A 7,973-nucleotide genomic window follows, 5' to 3' on the forward strand; every position below is an offset into this window, starting at 1 on the left:
AAATTATTCACAAACCCAAATATTTATTGCTGAATTTTAAGAGTTTTTTTGTACTAGTCCTTTGCATCTTTAATAATTTGAAATAGCTCCCTTATATAATTGAAATGGCTATTAGAGCATCTCCAACCGCTTTCCCATTTCCTACTTTTGGAGAATTTAGTTAGGTTTTTGGTCCAACAGATTCCCCATCTCATTCTCCAAAATAGGGATGAAGGAGAAAAAATGGGGAAGCTTCCCCAAATCTGCAGCATTCTCTAAATTTTTGGAGGAAAAAATGGATTCTTCAAAATGGTGAAGCTGTTGGAGTTGGTGTAAAAATAATTTGGAGAATATGATTTTTGCTTCCCCATTTTGAAGAAAATTTTGGAGAAACTGTTGGAGATGCCCTTAGATCCCTTAATTCTTTGATTTAATAAGAATTAAAGGATCTAATAGCAATTTGTGGGGCTAGTTTGGAACAAGTCACTAAAATTGGGAACTAATTGCAATTTTGATTTGGGGACTAGTTTTTAATTACTACATATTTAAGGAGTATCGAAAATACCTTATTTTTACACCTATTTTCTGTTTCAAAAACTTATATCTAAGTTGTTAAATTTGATGTTCAGATAGTTATATTTGAATCTAAATTATTATGTTTGATATATTAACAATTATATTTCAACTTAAGTTGCAATAGTCGATTAAAAAATATTTTAGGGTGAGAGTATTTTAGATTTAAAAATGATTATGGATGCTAGCGGGTCAAAAAAAATTTGAATAAAATTTTTGGTGTATAAAAAACTCAGAAAATCTAAGAAATAATAAAAAAAAGGGGTAGTCTACATATTAGTCCTCAATTCTTCAAAAAATTTATATTTACTTCAAATCTTTGGAATTGTTCACAAGTGCCTCATATCCTGAGAGATCTTGCAATTTGTATCCCTCAATGCCTAAATACACAGTCTGTTTAGTAACAACACTTCATTTCAAATATTGTATTTGGCCCAATTCTATTGTTTAGATTCAAACGAATTTGAATACTGGATATTAGCCCAAATCGTATAACATTTTAAACATATAGTAGATCTAGAATTCTAAATCTCAACCATACCTTGTCATCTACAATTCCGCTCATTTCTTCTCTCAACCCAAATGCACTCGCGATCTCTCTCTCTCAGCTACCACTCTCTCTCTCTCTCTCTCTCTCTCTCTCTCTCTCTTTCTCTCTGCGTGCGTGTGTGTGCGCCCCACCCCCAACTTCAGCTCTCAATCATTGTCTCAACCGACAAGCCCTAATCTTACCAATGACGACGACAACGATCCAATTTTACCTGCAAGCCCTAATCTCACCTCCGACGACGATGACAATCATCAAAGACGGTGAGAACCTTCCATCCTCTATCTCCAATTTCATTGAAACCCTAAATTCTAAATTCGAACTCTATTCTCTCGATGGATTTCTCTACCGAGCTCCCTCTCAATCCTCTCCAGTTCCATTGAAACCCTAACCTAGATAAAAATTGAGATTTTGGGATTTAAGTTTTCACCTCTTTTCTCTTCTTCTATATGTCAATTTTGGTTCTCTTCTTTTTCTTGGATCTGGTAATGGATTTCAAAATTTTGGGTTAATGTTAGGCTTGGTCTGAATTCTTTTTATTTTGTTTTTTCGATTTGCATGTTACTGTCAGCGAGTTGCTGGAGGAGATTCAAGCAAGAATTATATTGAAGTAGTAAATTTGGGAATTTGAAAAGAAAATTTAGGAAAAATTTATGATGGAATTGCTTGTTGTTGTTAAAGAAGCATGATTCTCATACATGAGAATCATGACAAATACTTTATATTATGTTTCTTGATAGTTAGTCGTAGTTTATAATCCCAGGAGCTTTATGCAATGTAGAAGGTAATTCATGTCGTTCGAGGGATTGCTCTTTGCTATTTTAGGTTTTCTTTCTTGCGCCTTTTGAATGTAATTTACAATTCACATCTAGAATTAGAAAAGCCTATCATGCTGATCAATAAGTTGATATGGTTAAGCTTGGAAAGGATTGCTTTTAAGTAAATATACGACCTATGTGATTTTCTTTGTATCAATTAAATACATAATGTTGTATACGTGATCATATGTTAATTACTCTGTTTGACAAGATAAATGTCTAGATATCCTTGAGTACATCTATAAATGTTGGATTCCGGTAGGCGTATGGGTTTGAGCAAGGTTATAGTACAATAACCGATCTTAGAACTTTACAATAACTTGATATATGAAAGTTTTCATTAGCTTTACGAAAGCATTGATGGGCTCCTCGACTAAAAGGTAGTGTGTTGGTTTGATAAAAGGTGATGTGTTGGTTTGATAAAAGGTAGTGTGTTGCTCACATTTACTCCATTTTACATGGTTTGATTCTATTTTTTAAATAATCATTTGTTTATTTTATTATAGGAAAAAATGTGTTCAGGTCCCAAAAGCAGAAACTTCATGTGACGAGACCATTTGTATTCTACCCCATGTGGATAAGCCACAAAAAGTGACGTTTAATGTGACAAGGCCCTTCCACGTCAGAAATATACTAAAAGCAGATTGTATTTTACCAAAAACCCGAACTTGCCCTTCCCATTCTTCCCCAGACGATGACTCGTCCCCAAAAGCTACAGTATTCACTTCTCATTAATGCGATATGATGGAAGAAATGGAGGGAAAGTTCCCCCTTTTTTTACACTGTCATGAGCAATAACTATTTAGTTCTCCATTACTCCTCCTCAGACGAAAATTCTCTCCATTACTCTCTCTATTACTCCCACTTATCCTAAAATTTGATCCATTACTCTTACCTTTCCTTCATAATGGCTGAGAATGACATCATCTGCATTGTCTCTTCGGGGTATAAAGCAGTATTCATGAAGATTAACTCTTCAATCACCATTCTGGACCTCAAATTTGATGTGTCAGAGAGGTTAGATCTTCCATATGATTCATTAAGTTTGTCATACAAAGATGAAACAAATGGAAGCTTTAAATGTCCTATTAAGAACGAGGGGGGTCTGTCATCTATTGTGGAGCATTGCCACAATCTTGGACTAAAAGAGGTTCACATGCAAGCTAATAAAGAAGCAGATGATGCTTCTTCAAATATCCAAAAAACGAGCAAGTTCGACAAGACACGTAGGTTATTGGGTTTTTTGATGTTAAGATCAATATTTATGTCGTGGTAACCTCACCATCCCTTGGCTTGTTCCCATACATGATAGTTATGATAACCTTACGACTCTCTGTTGACCCTCACTCCTTTATATATGTAACTCAAGTTCTAGTGTAAGCGTTGGTTCTGTTGCCTTTGTCAGTGCTAGCTGGGATAATGTTGGTTCTATCTGTTGTGGGGTCAGTTCTAGCTGCATTTATATTAGTTCTACCCTCAGCTAGCGCTAGTTATAGCGTAAGCATTGATTTTATTATCTTTGTTAGTCCTAGCCTCGATAATGTTAGTCCTAACAGTTATGGCGTCAGTCCTAACTGATATCGTGTTGGTTCTGCCTCCAGCTAACTCAAGTTCTAGTGTAAACGCTGGTTCTGTTTCCTTTGTTAGTGCTAGCTGGGATAATGTTGGTTCTAGCTGTTGTGGGGTTTGTTCTACTATTTGTGTAGTTTATGATTAATTGTTTATGTTCTTAATATTTACAGCGCTTCCAGCGTTTGAACTCAAAAAGTATAGACTATGGCCCACCATTGTCGAAGACCACATATGTTTCAGATAGGATTCCCAATGACAATCCTTCTGGAGATAATGTTTTGATGTCTGATGACATGATTAACAGAACAGAGAGGCTTCCTGCTTGGTGGCACACTGCGTTAACCGGTAAGGGACAACGGTTTGAAAGTGCGAAGGAATTAAGATTGGCATTGTTATACTACTCCATGGAAAAAAAATTCGAGTACGAGTTTGGAAAGAATGAACCGAAGTGTATTCGAGTTTTTTGTCGGTTTAAGGAAGCCAAAAATTATCCGTGGATGTTATTTGCCTCTCCACCTAAAGATGAAAATAGACTTGAAATCAAAATGTTCGTGGACAATCACACTTGTGGGCAGCATGACAATAATGCATGTCAATCTAGGGCCTCTCGACAATTCATTATGACCCAATTACAACCCATGTTAAAGATCCGACCGGATATACGACATGTTGACGTACAAAAAGAGTTTTTAAGTTCGTATGGGTTTAGGGTCGATTATAGTAAGATATGGTGGGGGTAAAGAAAGAGCACAAGAGAAATTATATGACGATACCCATGAGTCCTACGATCAATTACGATGGTAAAAAGAAGATATTAGCTACAATATACAAACTAATTTCATTCATGTGATGCTGTTTGTTTTTACGAAATTTCTTAATGTTGATCCTAACACTTAATCTTCAATTTTCTAGGTATGTAGAAGAGGTTAAGAAGACAAACCCAGGTAGCTACATTCATGTTGAACAACGTGAGGGGAGGTTTACAAGGCTATTCATTTGCTACGCCGCCTGCATAAATGGATTTTTGCACGGATGTAGACCGCTTATATTTTTAGATGGTATCTTTCTAAAAGGTCGATTCAAAGGTATACTCCTCAGCGCCGTAGCATATGGTGGAAATCGGGGGATATTTCTATTAGCCTATTGCATATGTGATCAAGAAAATAACATTAACTGGAAGTGGTTCTTACAAGGTTAGTTCTATCCTGAGCCATGTTAGTTTTATTGCAGATCATGATAGTTCTAACTCATTCCTTGTTAATTCTAACTTCGTGTCTGTTAACTACAACACTTTATAGGCTTGTGGTCTATTCTTTATGAAAGGTCAGATCCATACAACCCTCCACACAACCTTGTTATAGTATCATATGCGGATAATGTGATCAGAGAAGCGTTTAGAGAATTTTTCCCAGATGCTATACACTCTCGATGTGTTCTGCATTGAGTTGAGAACTTCAGGACAAAGTTGAGGGATTTGGGATTCAAGGCAAATGATACTTATATTTTGGGGAATCTTTTGTAATCTACTAGTTACAAATATACTAGAGCAGAATGGAACGATTATATGGACGACATTAGACTGGTTAACGAAAGAGCATACAATATTGTCATGAACTATGCTCCAGAGAACTAGGCAAACACGTTTTTTCCTGGAATTAGGTAAGTTATAAGTTATTTCATTTCTTAAGTTAACCCATTTGATTAATGAATTTAGACATGAATGCCTACACTAGAACTAACAACGACATAGCTAGAACTAACATAGGCATTAGAACACACATTTAAACTAGACCTTGCGTTAGCTAACATGAGAACGACTAGAGCTAACACGGCAACAACTAGAACTAACATTAACCCAGCTAGAACTAACATATCAAATAGAACCAACACTCACTTAAACTAGAACTTAAAGTTATCTGGAGGTGGAAATAACACGAGATCAGCTAGAACTATCACATTTAAACTAGAACTAATATAGGCATTAGAACACAACTAGAACTAACATAGGCATTAAAATCCATATTTAAACTAGACCTTGTGTTAGCTAACACGAGAATGACTAGAACTAACACGACAACGGCTAGAACGAACATTAACCCATCTAGAACTAACATATTCAATAGAACCAACACTTAAACTAGAACTTAAAGTTATATGGAGGTGGAAATAATACGAGAACAGCTAGAACTATCACTGGAGAAGCTAGAACTTACAACAATTAAGTTAGAACTAGCAAAGGCAATAGAACCAATACTTAAACTATAACTAGCGCTAGCTGGGGGTAGAACTAACATGAATGCAGCAACAGATAGAACTAACAATAATTAAGGTAGAACTAACAAAGCCACTAAAACCAACACTTATAATAGATCTAACGCTAATTAGAGGTAGAACTAACATGATGGCATCTAGAATTAACACAGAGGTAGATAGAACTAACAATAACTTAGCTAGAACTAACATAGCCACTAAAACCAATACTTGCACTATAACTAATAATGACTCAGTAGAACTAACAAGAAGTTTTGATGAATTCCCTGTTATGTTTCAGATATGGTCACGTTACATCAAATGTTGCAGAGTCATTCAACAAATGGATACATAAGGCTAGGCTTCTACAGATACTTTAACTGGTAGAGCACATACGTAAACAGATTATGGTTCACATGAATGAGCGATGAGTCATGGCTAAAAATTAGAATCAATTTCTTTGCCCCAAAGCTGAACTTGCCTTCAAAGAGAATATGGAAAATGGGCGGCCATTGGAGGTGTGCCAGTCCCACACAGGATTATTTGAGGTACAGTCCTATAGAACTTATCAAGTAGATCTTGACAATAAAACATGCTTGTACCGTACGTGGGATATAACTCGTGTTCCTTACAAACATGTATGCGCAACCATTATGTTTATGAAGATGGACGTTTACCAATTTTGTGATTGGTTTATGATGGTTGAAGCTTTTAAAAAGAGCTACGAGCCAATTCTATACCCTATCCCTGACTACGAGAAGCGCAACGTGCCATGAGATGAAATACAGATCTTACCTCCACTAACAATAAAAAAAAGGGAGAAATAAAACCAGACGTATCAATAACATAACTGTTTACACTCGACCACTTAAATGCTCTCGATGTCATATGGAAGGTCATAACTGTAAAACATGTAATGAACCGATAGCTGACTAAGTGCCTGATATGTTGTTAACTGTTTTGATGGTATATTTATAAAATATTTTATTTTTGGCCGGTTGAAAGTATTTTTATGTTAAATGAGAACTAACACCATCTCCCTTAGATGAAATGTTATAAGTATTAGAAATAACCCCACAACAGCTCGAACTAACAAAGGCAACAAAACAAACGCTTACACTAGAACTTGAGTTAGCTGGAGGCAGAGCCAACACAATATCAGTTAGGACTGACCCCACAATAGTTAGGACTAACATTATCGAGGCTAGGACTAACAGAGGTAACAAAACCAACCCTTACGTTATAACTAGCGCTAGCTGGGGATAGAACTAACATGAATGCAGCTAAAACTGACCCTACAACAACTCGAACCAATATTATCCCAGCTAGCACTAACAAAGGTAACAGAACCAACGCTTACACTAGAACTTGAGTTAGCTAGAGGTAGAACCAACACGATATCAGTTAGGACTGACCCCACAATAGTTAGGACTAACATTATCGAGACTAGGACTAACAGAGGCAACATAATTAACGTTTACGCTATAACCAACAATGTGCTGGGGGTAGAACTAACATGAATGCAGCTAGAACTGACCCCATAACAGCTAGAACCAACATTATCCTAGCTAGCACTAACAAAGACAACAGAACCACACTTACACTAGAACTTGAGTTAGCTGGAGGCGGAACTAACACGATATCATTTAGGACTGACCCCACAACAGTTAGGACTAACATTATCAAGGTTAGGACTAACAGAGGTAATAGAACTAATGCTTACACTATAACTAGTGTTAGCTAGGTGTAGAACTAACATGAATGCAGCTAGAACTGGCACCACAATAGCTAGAACCAACATTATCTCAGTTAGTACTAACAAAAACAACAGAACCAATGCTTACACTAAAACTTGAGTTACCTGGAGGTAGAACCAACACGACACCAGTTAGGATTGACCCTACAACAGTTAGGACTAACATTATCGAGGTTAGGATTAACAGAGGTAACAGAACCAAATAACATTAACTCAGCTAGAACTAATGTAGGCAGCTAACTTTAATGCTAAGTTTATTGTCATTCACATGCACTTGGTTATCATGGTCACCGAGATATATTGACTGCTACTGCATTCAATGTATTTCATAGTTCCCAAGGAGGAGAATTAAGATAACATTTACTCCTACCTATCCCCATATCCCACGTGGTAACCCTACCATCCCTTGGCTTGTTCCCATACAAGATAGTTATGATAACCTTACGACTCACCCCATCGAAGACTCTCTGTTGACCCT

Source organism: Asparagus officinalis, chromosome 4 (assembly GCF_001876935.1).
Source record: "Asparagus officinalis chromosome 4, Aspof.V1, whole genome shotgun sequence".
Taxonomy (NCBI): domain Eukaryota; kingdom Viridiplantae; phylum Streptophyta; class Magnoliopsida; order Asparagales; family Asparagaceae; genus Asparagus; species Asparagus officinalis.